The following is a 15,580-nucleotide window of genomic DNA, read 5'->3' on the forward strand; positions in this document are numbered from 1 at the left end:
AAACAAGATTTGAAGGAGAAAGGGATTACACACTAGGCAAATGCAGGCAAATCAAAAAAACCATAATCGATCCCCATAATGCGTTAGGCAGAACAGAAAAACTTGCAGATTTTTCTATTAATCTTAATCATTTTGAAAACCGTTTTTACTAAGGTAGAAGAACTCATATAAAGAATTTTATACAGAATAGGCTAGAAACGTTGTTGAAAAATTTTGCTGACAACTGAAAAAACATTAATCACAATCCGAGTTCAAGAAAAATAAAGAGTCGCTAAAAAGTTTGTCAATTTTATATTATTATTATTTAGCTTTCAACTGAATTCAGTGATAATTTATACTTTCGTATGATTTGAACACCAACGAGGCCCGCCATTAATTGAACATGCAAACCCAGGAGAGCAAAAATTGGGCGATAATCAGAAACCAACAAAGTTTTCCGAAAACAACTGTTTTAGAAGTGAGTATGCCAGTAGATATGTAGCAAATAAAATTACATCAAATTCCAACTTGTTTTCCTTAAACTAATGACTTATTGCCGATTTTTATGCAGCAAGACGACAGGACGAAGAGCGTAAACGCCAAAATAGAGAAAACAGACACCTAAAAATTTCCTAAATTGAGTTGTGTAAGAAACCGTTACATTATAACTATTATAATAATACCGAAATAAGTTGAAAACAATTGAACCCACTATTCAACGGCATCTCCTCGTAGTTGTTACGCTCTCACTTTCTGCTTTTTACCTTGACAGAGGAAAGGGAAGAGAGGAATAGAGAGAGAGAGAGAGAGAGAGGGAGAGAGAGAGAGAGGAGACAGAGAGAGAGAGAGAGAGAGAGAGAGAGAGTCCGGGTGTGTCAAATTGCAACATCAACAAACAAAGCAGAAAACAAGATTTGAAGGAGAAAGGGATAACACACTAGGCAAATGCAGGCAAATCAAAAAAATCATAATCGATCCCCATAATGCGTTGGGCAGAACAGAAAAACTTGCAGATTTTTCGTTTAATCTTAATCATTTTGAAAACTGTTTTTACTAAGGTAGAAGAATTCATATACAGAATGTTATACAGAAAAGGCTAGAAACGTTGTTGAAATATTTTGCTGACAACTCAAATAACACTAATCACAATCCGAGTTCAAGAAAAATAACGAGTCGCTAAAAAGTTTGTCAATTTTATATTATTATTATTTAGCTTTCAACTGAATTCAGTGATAATTTATACTTTCGTCTGATTTGAAAACCAACGAGGCCTGCCATTAAATGAACATGCAAACCCAGGAGAGCAAAAATTGGGCGATAATCAGAAACCAACAAATTTTTCCGAAAACAACTGTTTTAGAACTGAGTATGCCAGTAGATATGTAGCAAATAAAATTACATCAAATTCCAACTTGTTTTCCTTAAATTGATGACTTATTGCCGATTTTTATGCAGCAAGACGACAGGACGAAGAGCGTAAACGCCAAAATAGAGAAAACAGAGACCTAAAGATTTCCTAAATTGAGGTGTGTAAGAAACCGTTACATTATAACTATTATAATAATACCGAAATAAGTTGAAAACAATTGAACCCACTATTCAACGGCATCCCCTCGTAGTTGTATACGCTCTCACTATCTGCTTTTTACCTTGACAGAGGAGAGGAAAGAGAGGAAGAGAGAGAGAGAGAGAGAGAGAGAGAGAGAGAGAGAGAGAGAGAGAGAGAGAGAGAGAGAGAGAGAGTCCGTCTGTGTCAATTTGCACCATCATCAAACGAACCAGAAAACAAGATTTGAAGGAGAAAGAGATTACACACTAGGCAAAAGCCGTTAAATCAAAACAATCATAATCGATCCCCATAATGCGTTTGGGATTTAAACAAGAAAAAAAACAAATGATTATTTTTTTAAAGATTGTTAAAGAGTGCGTGCTATTTTGATCGGTTTCCTGTTTAGGAATACCCCTGTTTCCTATTGAGAAGCTAATGGGATACTAATTTTTAGACAAAGTCATTATGACTAAGTAGAATCCAGTTACAAAAGCTGACACCTAAAACTAAACCTTGCTTTATGACTTCGTTTCCTTTTTTTCTAATAGTTTAAAATCAAACTGATTGCTCATTTTTGATTGCATTGCTGCACAACTAAATTTTAAGAGCACAAAAAAAGTTTGGATGGCAACCTATTAAGAGAAAGTAACCATAGGTACAATGTTTCTAAAAAGAACAATTTTTACATGACAAATCGGAATGTTTCTGAGAGAAAATGGCATGAAAATTTTTCAAACCCAAAAACTGTGAAGAGGATTCAACCAAATACTATATCGAGCATTGTTAATTTTAACAACTCGGGATATAAAAGGGGACAAAAAATGAAACGAAGGTAGGCAGAAGAGAAAAACATGCAGATTTTTTTCTTAATCTTAATTTTTGAAAACTGTTTTACTAAGGTAGACGATTTCATATAAATAATGTTATACAGAAAATGCTGGAAACGTTGTTGAAATGTTTTTCTGACAACTGAAAAAACACTAATCACAATCCGAGGTCAAGAAAAAAAATAGTTGTTATAATCTATTGTTATAATTAGTCAATTTAATATAATTATTTAGCTTTCAACTGAATTCAGTGATAAGTTATAGTTTCAACTCATTTGAAAACCAATGAGACCAGCCATAAATTGGAATTGCACACCCCAGGAGAGCAAAAATTGGGCGATAATCAGAAACCAACAAAATTTTCCGAAAACAAATGTTTTAGAAGTGAGTAAGCCAGTAGAAAAGTAGCAAATAATATTATTTCAAATTCTAATTTGTTTTCGTTAAATTAATGACTTATTCCCGATTTTTATGCAGCAAGATGACAGGACGAAGAGTGTAAACTCCAAAAAGGAGAAAACAGAGACCTAAAAATTTCTTAAATCGAGGTGTGTAAGAAACCGTTACATTATAACTCTTATTGAACCCACTATTAAACAACTGAACCCACTAATCAATTGCATCCCCTCGTAGTTGTATACGCTCTCACTTTCTGCTTTTTTCCTCGACAGTTTGAACAACTCCCACAACCTCAAAAAGAAGAACATACCCGGCAGATTGCCGGGAAATAGCCGCCGTTGATTCCCATAACTCTTTTGGGATCGAAAGAAAAGAAAATATCAACAAAAACTGATTTTTGTAGAAAAACCTTTTTAAGTGCATTTTTTTATGTCATTTCGTAATTGAACATACTACTGTTTCTCAGTGAGAGGCTACAGGGTCTAGTATTAATACCAATAAGCATTATAGATAGTAGCTAAAACTTATGAGAACAAAGTTCAAGTACCCGGCATCTAAAAAGGGGCTTTATGTGTGTATCCCGTTTCTATTTCTGACTTTGATTTTATTTACACTGACTCTCTTCATTTTAAAATGATTTGCTGAGCAGCTGCTGTTTAAAATGACATTGAGAAGAATGACTGAAGATTGAAACTAGCCTAGAGGTGTCAAAAACATTTCACGCATAATTTCGAACAAGCGGCAAAATGGGTAAAGCGAAAAAAAGTTTCGACGAAGTAAAAATATATAGCAGGACATATCCTGACGTACAATTTAAAGAATTTTCTTTTACGAGACAAACAATTAGACCAAGAATAGACTAGAGTGAATTGGGAAAATCATTTAAAAAAATTATAAACAAAAGAGAAAATCGATGTCAAACTGCCGCATGTGAACAAAAAAACCATAACCGAGAACTGGAAATTTGGTTCAAACAAAAAACTAGGCCTAGAATAAACTATTGTTGGATTGGGAAAACTATTTAGAAAAAAATCCGATCCAACAAATCGAAAAAAAACAGTAAAAACAGAGTGAAATTGCCGCATGTGAAAAAAAACCACTGGCGAGAAAGCGAATTTTTGTTCAAAAACCGTTTTCTCACTCAATTTCAAGATTAGTGTGAAAAAATTTCACACCCTAATTCCACTCTCTTTTTTGCTGCGTTTCCTGTTTCAGCGTGACCAAAATCACTACTCAAATTTGACTACAAAAATCTTGAAAATTTATGAACAGAATTTAAAAAAAACATAGCCGGAAGAATTCCGGAAACGACTCGAAGGAGAAAATCACCCATACTTTTCACTACACAACTAAAACAACTATTGTGAACCCTGAACCTCCGCAAACGCCATAAAAAATTTAAGGAAGAATAGAAACGGCACTCAAAAACAAATTGAATAAAAAAAACTAGAAAAACTTAATGAGTTTTATTTAATAGTAAAAAGGAAACAAAAAGCCGAGTAAAATTAATTTCCAATTAGGGCAATGGAAAGCTCAAAAAACAATAGGCAAGTCTTAATAGGCTAAGAAACTTGTCTAAGACTATGAAAAAAGAAAAACTGCAAACAAAATAAGAAAAATGGTTTAAAATTTCTCAATATTATGGGTCATTTTTTCCGTAGAAAAGAAAAGTTTACACCAATAAAACTTTAGTCACTTTGTAGTTGAATATTCCTTAAGTTACAGACTTCTAATCAAATACCACTCAAAGCTTTAATACAAAACAAACAGGCAAAAGATCAATAAATTTTGTCTAAAAATCAGCGAAACTGATCAAAACCCTCCAAACTAGCATTAAACTCAGAATTAAATACTTGAAACCTTCATTTCCTATCAAAACAAGCCTAAGACTGATACAATATCATAAACATACCCGGCAGATTGCCGGAAAATAGCCACCGATGATTCCCATAACTCTTTTGAAATTGAAAGAAAAGAAAATATCAACAAAAAGTGATTTTTGTATAAAAACCTTTTTAAGTGCGATTTTTTTATGTCATTTCGTAATTGAACATATACTGTCTCTCAGTGAGAGGCTACAGGGTCTAGTAACAATACCAATAAGCATTATAGATAGCAGCTGAAACTTATGAGAACAAAGTTCAAGTACCGGGCATCAAAAAAGGGGCTTTATGGGTTTATCCCGTTTCTGTTTCTGACTTTGATTTTATTTACACTGACTCTCTTTATTTTGAATTGTTTTGCTGAGCATCTGCTGTTTAATAGGACTTTGAGCAGAACAACAGAAGAGTGATACTAGCCTAAGGAAGTCAAAAATATTTCACGCTAATTGTCGAAAAAGCGGCAAAATGGGTAAAGCGAAAAAAAGGTTCGACGAAGTAAAAATACATAGCAGGACAATTCCTGACGTACAATTCAAAGAATTTTCATTGACTAAACAGAAAAGTAGACCTAGAACGGACTATGAATGGATTGAGAAAACCATTTAGAACAAAGTCCGATCCAAAAAATTGAAACAAAGTGAAAAACAAAGTGAAATTGCCGCAGGTGAACAAAAACCCTAGCGAGAAAGCGAATTTTTGTTCAGAAACCGTTTTCTCACTCGATATCAAATTTAGATTGAAAAAATTTCAAGCCCTCCCTAAATCCTCTGGCTTTTTCGCTCCCTTTCCTGTTTCAGCGTGACCAAAATCACTACTCATATTTGACTACAAAAATCATGAATATGTATGAACAGATCTTAAAAAAAAACATAGCCGGAAGAATTCCGGAAACGACTCAAAGGAGAAAATTACCCATACTTTTGACTAAACAACTAGAACAACTATTGTGAACACTGAACCTTCACAAACGCCATAAAAAATTTAAGGAAGAATAGAAACGGCGTTCAAAAACAAATTGAATAAAAAACTAGAAAAACTTAATGAGTTTTTTGAATAGTACAAGGAAACATAAAGCCGAGTAAAATTAATTTCCAGTTAGGGCAATGGAAATATCGCAAAGAAATGGGCAAGTCTTAATAGGCTAAGAAACTTGTCTAAGACTAAGAAAAAAGAAAAACTGCAAACAAAATAAGAAAAATTGTTTAAAATTTCTCAATATTATGGGTCATTTTTCCGACGAAAAGAAAGGTTTACACCAATAAAACTTTAGTCAATTGGTAGCGGAATGTTCCTTAAGTTACAAGCTTCTAATCAAATCCCACTTAAAGCAATAATACAAAGCAAGCAGGCAAAAAATCATTAAATTTTGTCTAAAAATCAGCAAAACTGATCAAAACCCTCCAAACTAGCATTAAACTCAGAATTAACTACTTGAAACCTTCAATTCCTATCAAAACAAGCCTAAGATTAATACAATATCATAAGCATACCCGGCAGACTGCCGGAAAATAGTCGCCGTTGGTTCCCATAACTCTTTTGAAATTGAAAGAAAAGAAAATATCAACAAAAAGTGATTTTTGTATAAAAACCTTTTTAAGTGCGATTTTTTTATGTCATTTCGTAATTGAACATATACTGTCTCTCAGTGAGAGGCTGCAGGGTCTAGTAACAATACCAATAAGCATTATAGATAGCAGCTGAAACTTATGAGAACAAAGTTCAAGTACCTGGCATCTAAAAATGGGCTTTATGGGTTTATCCCGTTTCTATTTCTGATTTTGATTTTTTTTCTACTGACTCTCTTCATTTTGAATTGTTTTGCTGAGCATCTGTTGCTTAAAAGGACTTTGAGCAGAACAACAGAAGAGTGATACTAGCCTAGGGAAGTCAAGAATAATTCACGCCAATTGTCGAAAAAGCTGCAAAATGCCTAAAGCGAAAAAAAGGTTCGATGAAGTAAAAAAACATAGCAGGACAAGTCCTGACGTACAATTCAAAGAATTTTCATTGACTAAACAGAAAAGTAGACCTAGAACGGACTTTGAATGGGTTAAGAAAACAATTTAGAAAAAAGTCCGATGCAAAAAATCGAAAAAAAGTGAAAATCAAAATGAAATTGCCGCAGGTGAATAAAATACCACTAGCGAGAAAGCGAATTTTTGTTCAAACACCGTTTTCTCACTCTACTTTAAATTTAGAGCGAAAAAATTGCACGCCGCAAAACCACTCGCTTTTTCGCTCCACTTCCTGTTTCGGCGTGACCAAAATCACTACTTCAATTTGACTTCAAAAGTCATGAAAATGTGTGAACAGATCTTGAAAAGAAACAGCGCCCCAATACAATTCAAAATCTTTGAATTGTAAAAACATAGCCGGAAGGATCCCGGAAACGACAAGAAGGATAAATTGCCCATGATTATGACTTAATAAATAGAACAACTATTGTGAACCCTGAACCTCCACAGATGCCATAAAAAATAGGAAAGAATAGAAACGGCATTCGAACACAAATTAAACAAAAAACTAGAAAATTTAATGATTTTTTTAATAGTACAAGAAAGCATAAAACCGAGTAAAGTTCCTCTGCTCTTAGAGCAATAAAAAGTTCGCAAAAAAATAAGCAAGTCATAATAGGCTAAGTGAAGAAACATAGCAGAACAAGTCGTGACGTACAATTACAAGAATTCTCATTGACTAGAGAAACAATTAGACCAAGAACAGACTAGAAGGAATTGGGAAAACCATTTCTAAAAAAATCAATTAAAAAAATTAAAAACAAAACAGAAAATCGATGTCAAACTACCGCATGTGAACAAAAAAAACCATAAGCGAGTAATAGAAATTTGGTTCAAACAAAAAACTAGGACTAGAATGAACTATTATTGGACTGGGAAAACCACTTAGAAAAAAATCCGATCCAACAAATCGAAAAAAAAACAGTAAAAACAGAGTGAAATTGCCACATGTGATAAAAAACCACTGGCGAGAAAGCGAATTTTTGTTCAAAAACCGTTTTCTCACTCGATTTCAAGGTTAGAGCGAAAAAATTTTACGCCCTAATTCCACTCGCTTTTTTGCTCCATTTCCTGTTTCAGCGTGACCAAAATCACTACTCTAATTTGACTACAAAAATCTTGAAAATTTATGAACAGATCTTAAAAAAAACATAGCCGGAAGAATTCCGGAAACGACTCGAAGGAGAAAATTACCCATATTTTTGACTAAACAACTAGAACAACTATTTTGAATACTGAACCTCCACAATCGCCATAAAAAAATTAGGGAAGAATAGAAACTGTTTTCAAAAACAAATTGATTAAAAAAAACTAGAAAAACTTAATGAGTTTTTTTTAATAGTACAAGGAAACATAAAGCCGAGTACAATTAACTTTCAATTAGGGCAATGGAAAGCTTGCAAAACAATGGGCAAGTCTTAAAAGGCTAAGAAACTTGTCTAAGACTAAGAAGAAAAACTGCAAACAAAATAAGAAAAATGGTTTAAAATTTCTCATTATTATGGGTCATTTTTCCGAAGAGAAGAAAGGTTTACATCAATAAAACTTTAGTCATTTGGTAGCTGAATATTCCTTAAGTTAGAAGCTTCTAATCAAATCACACTTAAAGCATTAATACAAAACGAACAGGCAAAAAATCATTAAATTTTGTCTGAAAATCAGCAAAACTGATCAAAACCCTCCAAACTACCATTAAACTCAGAATTAACTGCTTGAAACCTTAAATTTCTATCAAAATAACCCTAAGACTAGTAAAATATCATAATCATAACTGGCAGATTGCCGGAAAATAGCCGCCGTTGATTCCCATAACTCTATTGGGGTTGAAAGAAAAGAAAATATCAACAAAAATTGATTTTTGTAAAAAAACATTTTTAAGTGCGATTTATTTTGATGTCAATTCTTAATTTAACATCTTCCTGTCCCTTAGTGAGAGGCTAAAGTGTCTAATATCAATACCAGTAAGCATTATAGATAGTAACTAAAACTTATGAGAACAAATTTCAAGTACCGGACATCTAAAAAAGTGCTCTATGGGTATAACCCGTTTGTTTTTCTGACTTTGATTTTTTTACACAGACGATCTTCATTTTAAAATGCTTTGCTGAGCAGCTGCTGTTTAAAAAGACTTTGAGCAGAATGACTGAAGAATGAAACTGGCCTAGAGAAGTCAAAAACATTTCACGCAAAATGTCGAAAAAGCGGCAAAATGGGTAATGCAATAAAAAGGTTCGACGAAATAAAAAAAACATAGCAGGACAAGTCCTGACGTACAATTGAAAGAATTTTAATTGACTATACAGAAAATTAGACTAGACATAGAACGGACTATGAATGGATTGAGAAAACCATTTACTAAAAAATCCGATCCAAAAAATCGAAAAAAAGTGAAAATCAAAGTGAAATTGCCGCAGGTGAACAAAAAACCACTAGCGAGAGAGCTAGTGGTTTTTTGTTCAAACACCGTTTTTGTTCGAACACCGTTTTGTCACTCTACTTTAAATTTGGAGCGAAAAAGTTTCACGCCGCAAAACCACTCGCTTTTTCGCTCCACTTCCTGTTTCGGCGTGACCAAAATCACTACTTCAATTTGACTTCAAAAATCATGAGAATGTGTGAACAGATCTTGAAAAAAACAGCGCCCCAATAAAATTCAAACTCTTTGAATTGTAAAAACATAGCCGGAAGAATTCCGGAAACGACTCGAAGGATAAAATTGCCCACAGTTATGACTTAATAAATAGAACAACTATTGTGAACCCTGAACCTCCAAAATTGCCATAAAAATAAGAAAGAATAGAAACGGCTTTCGAACACAAATTGAACAAAAAAACAAGAAAAATATAATGAGTTTTTCCAATAGTACAAGAAAGCATAAAACCGAGTAAAGTTCCTTTGCTCTTAGACCAATGAAAAGTTCGCAAAAAAATGGCAAGTCATAATAGGCTAAGTAAAGAAACATAGCGGGACAAGTCCTGACGTACACTCCCTCTTCGCTCGACTCTTCAGATTTTTTCAGCGCCAAAATCACTCCAAATTTTCTTACGCGTTTCATTTCCCGCTTCAAAAATCACTCCAATAAAATTGATTAAAAAAAGAGATTAAGAAAAGTTATAAATATCTGTCATTGGAAAGTGCTCCAAATACATTCCATTTAAACCTCTAGAAAAGTTCCTATCAAAAGCTAGAATACTAAAAAAGCAGAATCTGAAGATTTCAGCAAAAATTAAAAAAAATCACAAATATTTGCGGAAATCTTTATTAAAATTACTCAATTATCTTTAATAAAATAACTCAAAACTGAAATCAAAACCATCAACACGCATCAGAAACAACTAAATTGGACTATAGGCATCCCCAAATGCTATAAAAACTTGAAGAACACAAAGAGCATATAAAAACAACTTGAAAGAAATCTTAGAGAAATATAAGCTTTTTTGATTTCACAAGAGCACATAGAGCCAAAAAACGTTAAATGAAGCAAAAGGAAAACTGGAAATCTTCCAAAACAAAAGGAAAACCGAATAGGCTAAGAGACTTCTCTAAGTTTAGAAAGAAAAAGCGAAAAACAGCAACAAATTATGAAGAATAATTTTTCATAATAAGAAGAATAATTTGAATAAGAAGAAAATGTTTCAGTTTATTGTCATTTTTCTTTAAAAAAATTATTTAAAACCTAAGAAAATGTAATCACTTAGTATCTAAAGACTCAGTAACTAACATGCGTCTATTCAAAGCCCATACAAAGCAATATAACAAGACGAAACGCAAAAAATTGCTAAATTCGGCTAAAATTCGGCATTATTATGGGTCATTTTTCCGAAGAGAAGAAAGGTTTACACCAATAAAACTTTAGTCATTTGGTAGCTGAATATTCCTTAAGTTAGAAGCTTCTAATCAAATCACACTTAAAGCATTAATACAAAACGATGCAAAAAATCATTAAATTTTGTCTAAAAATCAGCAAAACTGATCAAAACCCTCCAAACTACCATTAAACTCAGAATTAACTGCTTGAAACCTTAAATTTCTATCAAAATAACCCTAAGACTAGTAAAATATCATAATCATAACTGGCAGATTGCCGGAAAATAGCCGCCGTTGATTCCCATAACTCTATTGGGATTGAAAGAAAAGAAAATATCAACAAAAATTGATTTTTGTAAAAAAAACATTTTTAAGTGCGATTTATTTTGATGTCAATTCTTAATTTAACATCTTCCTGTCCCTTAGTGAGAGGCTAAAGTGTCTAATATCAATACCAGTAAGCATTATAGATAGTAACTAAAACATATGAGGACAAATTTCAAGTACCGGACATCTAAAAAAGTGCTCTATGGGTATAACCCGTTTGTTTTTCTGACTTTGATTTTTTTACACAGACGATCTTCATTTTAAAATGCTTTGCTGAGCAGCTGCTGTTTAAAAAGACTTTGAGCAGAATGACTGAAGAATGAAACTGGCCTAGAGAAGTCAAAAACATTTCACGCAAAATGTCGAAAAAGCGGCAAAATGGGTAATGCAATAAAAAGGTTCGACGAAATAAAAAAAAACATAGCAGGACAAGTCCTGACGTACAATTGAAAGAATTTTAATTGACTATACAGAAAACTAGACATAGAACGGACTATGAATGGATTGAGAAAACCATTTACTAAAAAATCCGATCCAAAAAATCGAAAAAAAAGTGAAAATCAAAGTGAAATTGCCGCAGGTGAACAAAAAACCACTAGCGAGAAAGCTAGTGGTTTTTTGTTCAAACACCGTTTTTGTTCGAACACCGTTTTGTCACTCTACTTTAAATTTGGAGCGAAAAAGTTTCACGCCGCAAAACCACTCGCTTTTTCGCTCCACTTCCTGTTTCGGCGTGACCAAAATCACTACTTCAATTTGACTTCAAAAATCATGAGAATGTGTGAACAGATCTTGAAAAAAACAGCGCCCCAATAAAATTCAAACTCTTTGAATTGTAAAAACATAGCCGGAAGAATTCCGGAAACGACTCGAAGGATAAAATTGCCCACAGTTATGACTTAATAAATAGAACAACTATTGTGAACCCTGAACCTCCAAAATTGCCATAAAAATAAGAAAGAATAGAAACGGCTTTCGAACACAAATTGAACAAAAAAACAAGAAAAATATAATGAGTTTTTCCAATAGTACAAGAAAGCATAAAACCGAGTAAAGTTCCTTTGCTCTTAGACCAATGAAAAGTTCGCAAAAAAATGGCAAGTCATAATAGGCTAAGTAAAGAAACATAGCGGGACAAGTCCTGACGTACACTCCCTCTTCGCTCGACTCTTCAGATTTTTTCAGCGCCAAAATCACTCCAAATTTTCTTACGCGTTTCATTTCCCGCTTCAAAAATCACTCCAATAAAATTGATTAAAAAAAGAGATTAAGAAAAGTTATAAATATCTGTCATTGGAAAGTGCTTCAAATACATTCCATTTAAACCTCTAGAAAAGTTCCTATCAAAAGCTAGAATACTAAAAAAGCAGAATCTGAAGATTTCAGCAAAAATTAAAAAAAATCACAAATATTTGCGGAAATCTTTATTAAAATTACTCAATTATCTTTAATAAAATGACTCAAAACTGAAATCAAAACCATCAACACGCATCAGAAACAACTAAATTGGACTATAGGCATCCCCAAATGCTATAAAAACTTGAAGAACACAAAGAGCATATAAAAACAACTTGAAAGAAATCTTAGAAAAATATAAGCTTTTTTGATTTCACAAGAGCACATAGAGCCAAAAAACGTTAAATGAAGCAAAAGGAAAACTGGAAATCTTCCAAAACAAAAGGAAAACCGAATAGGCTAAGAGACTTCTCTAAGTTTAGAAAGAAAAAGCGAAAAACAGCAACAAATTATGAAGAATAATTTTTCATAATAAGAAGAATAATTTGAATAAGAAGAAAATGTTTCAGTTTATTGTCATTTTTCTTTAAAAAAATTGTTTAAAACCTAAGAAAATGTAATCACTTAGTATCTAAAGACTCAGTAACTAACATGCGTCTATTCAAAGCCCATACAAAGCAATATAACAAGACGAAACGCAAAAAATTGCTAAATTCGGCTAAAATTCAGCAAAATAGCTGAAAAAGCAGCAAAATGGTATAAAACTCTTTTTAATGACCAAAAACCTACAAACCACTATTAAAGAAACCTTAAAAATCACACAATATCATAATAAGTCTATTTAACCAAAAAAGTTAAGAAAAGACCGTTAGTTAAAAAGCCGCACGTGAACACAAAATTTCGCTCGCTTTCAGAAATTTTTTCACACCTCAATTTCTCGCTCTCTCGAAAAAATCAGAATGAACAAAAAACCACTCTTTTTAGCTCCCCTCTTCACTTTTATTCAGCACCCAAACCACTCTAAAATTTTTCACGCGTTTCATTTCCTGCTTCAAAAGTCACTCCAACTAAATTGATTAAAAAAAGGACTTCTCCAATACTCCTCTTCGAGTCGTATAAATAGGAGCGCTATAATAGCCGGCTGAGAAGATGAGGGCGGCTATTAATAATCAACAATCAAATTTCGGAAGTCAAATTATTTTTTTTGAAAACGAATGAAATCAAAGTAAAAACTGATAGGCTAACAATAATCCTCTTGTGGATAGGAAGCTATACTAAAATATAGACAATTTCAGATACTTATGATTAAGAACAATAAGAAAAACAGCTGTGAACGGCACAGATAAATTTTTTTAATTAAAACAATTGATGCTTAAGTTCTCTACTTACCAACACCAAACAATTATTTAAGTTTTCATGTAATCAATATTTGTACTTTCTCTTTGCATTAGAATGGTGCAAACTGCGTGAAACGATGCGGTGATGTGAAGAAAGTAATGCGTAAAATCGATGACCTCAATCAGAAAATAAAGGACCCAAAACCGACTCCGGTGGTATACATTTAGGCAACTGCACAATAGATCACTAGCATTACGATGCAGAGGTATACCCCAAAATTTCCACCTTAGTAAAATTGGCTCCAAAATTAGATACATACAATGAGCGAAACTAGGAGACATCCTTTGTATCTTACTTTCCGCCAATTTTGCGAAATAAAAGAACATTCGGTGCGAAAAGTAGATAACAAATCTTGTAGCACGTTTCCGCTCAATTTAGGTATCTATTATTCGCGAGCATTTTGAGCATGCAATAAGCACTTTAGTAAAGATTTAATTCAAAAATTTCAAAGCTTTAAAGTGCTTTAAATACATGCATTCACAAAAACTGATTTTTCTCCCGAAAAATTCCTCGCACATCAAATGCTTTGTATATCAATGTGAGACTGGCCGAGTTTAATAAGTAGTAATCAATAGTACTAATAATAGTAATAAGTAGCAATAAAGTACTATAAGTAGTAATAAAGTAGTAATAAAGTACTACTAATAGTAATAAGTTAAGCTTAATTAAATAAGTAGTAATTAAGTTAGGCTTAATTGCGGATTATATGCGAAATCGCGCTACATTGCGTGCGAAAAACCGATACATAAATGGAACGGATGCGTGATACAACTCGCGCAAAAAATAGGTTATTAAGTTTGTACTTGTTATTCGCGGCTAAAATTAGGACACTTTTGCGAACACGGGATACGATATTCCCTTCCATTTTGCCGGTTTCTGCTAAAGTAGCTTTTTTTCCGCAATATTGTTCCACTTTCAATGTATTAACATAATAAAAACGAACACGAGATACACGCTTCGGGCATATCTGCCCGTGACAATTTGGGTATACCCCTGCATCGTAATGAGGCTTTAACCTCTGTTGCCCTTGAGCCAGGCATGATTTGAAAAAAACTTTTTCAATTTGTCTAGTGCTGTGATTAATGGTGTCAAACACTTTCTTTAGATCTACGAACACTGCTCTTTAGAAGTGCATCACTTTTAGTTTGCTTAAGCTGCCCAAAACTAATTTGATTTTCCATGACTTTTTCAAATTTTTGGGAAAAGTACCATTATTGTCACATGTTTCTGAAGCTTTTACTCAATACTGTTAATAGACTCATAGGTATTCAATTTTCCAATTCATCAAACTCCAAGTCTACTCAGTTGACGGGAGAAAAGCTCTCTTTAAACTCTTCGGGAAAACTCAGATCTCAAAATACTTGATAACTAGTATCAAAAGTGTTGAAACCATGACATATTTCGTTGTCTAATGCACCAAATTAATAAGAATGTTTTTGTCAAAGTGTCATTTGTTAGTGAAGTTTCGGCTTCTTTATTTGGATGAGAAACATGTTATTCAAGTTGTGTTTCACATTACACTCTATCAAAAAGTTTGTAGTTTGTAAGCTAGAATTTCCCCTCCCCAATCGTAGAATAAAATCAATTCAAAATTTCTATTTTCTTAAAGATAACCTCCTTTGTACAAACAATTTTTTAGATCAACCGAACAGCTGTTTTTTGCATTAAAAATGAGTTTGAGCCAAAAAACTGCCCTGAAAATGCAGCTCACGAATAAAAAATTCTGATTGCTTATAGCGAACATAATCACGCGAACTTTTCCTAATTAAAGGTGAGGATCAAGCAGAAAAGAAGTCTTTCTATTCTGATCTCCGAATTTGTTGAAACTTTAGGCAGAAACAAGTAATTATCATTTGCATCATTGACCTGAACATACCTTCCCAAAGAGTTTTGTTCAAAAAACAGGAGGTTCCACCAATACCCCTCCTTGAGTCTCACAAACAGAATGACTCACAACGTAGACTTATAACTAGAAATGGTTGTGCTATTTTTCTTGGCTTTTAACAAACAAATCTGAAAGTATACACATGTTGATGGAATCTTTCCTTTGTTAGTTCTATTTTCCTTGTAAAAAGCTGTTTTTCATTTTTGTTTGTAGTATCATTGCTTTTTTTTGAACCCTCGAAAATTGATGCACCAGTTTTTCTTAATTGCCGAGTG

Source organism: Convolutriloba macropyga, chromosome 13 (assembly GCF_964194025.1).
Source record: "Convolutriloba macropyga chromosome 13, txConMacr16.3, whole genome shotgun sequence".
Taxonomy (NCBI): domain Eukaryota; kingdom Metazoa; phylum Xenacoelomorpha; order Acoela; family Convolutidae; genus Convolutriloba; species Convolutriloba macropyga.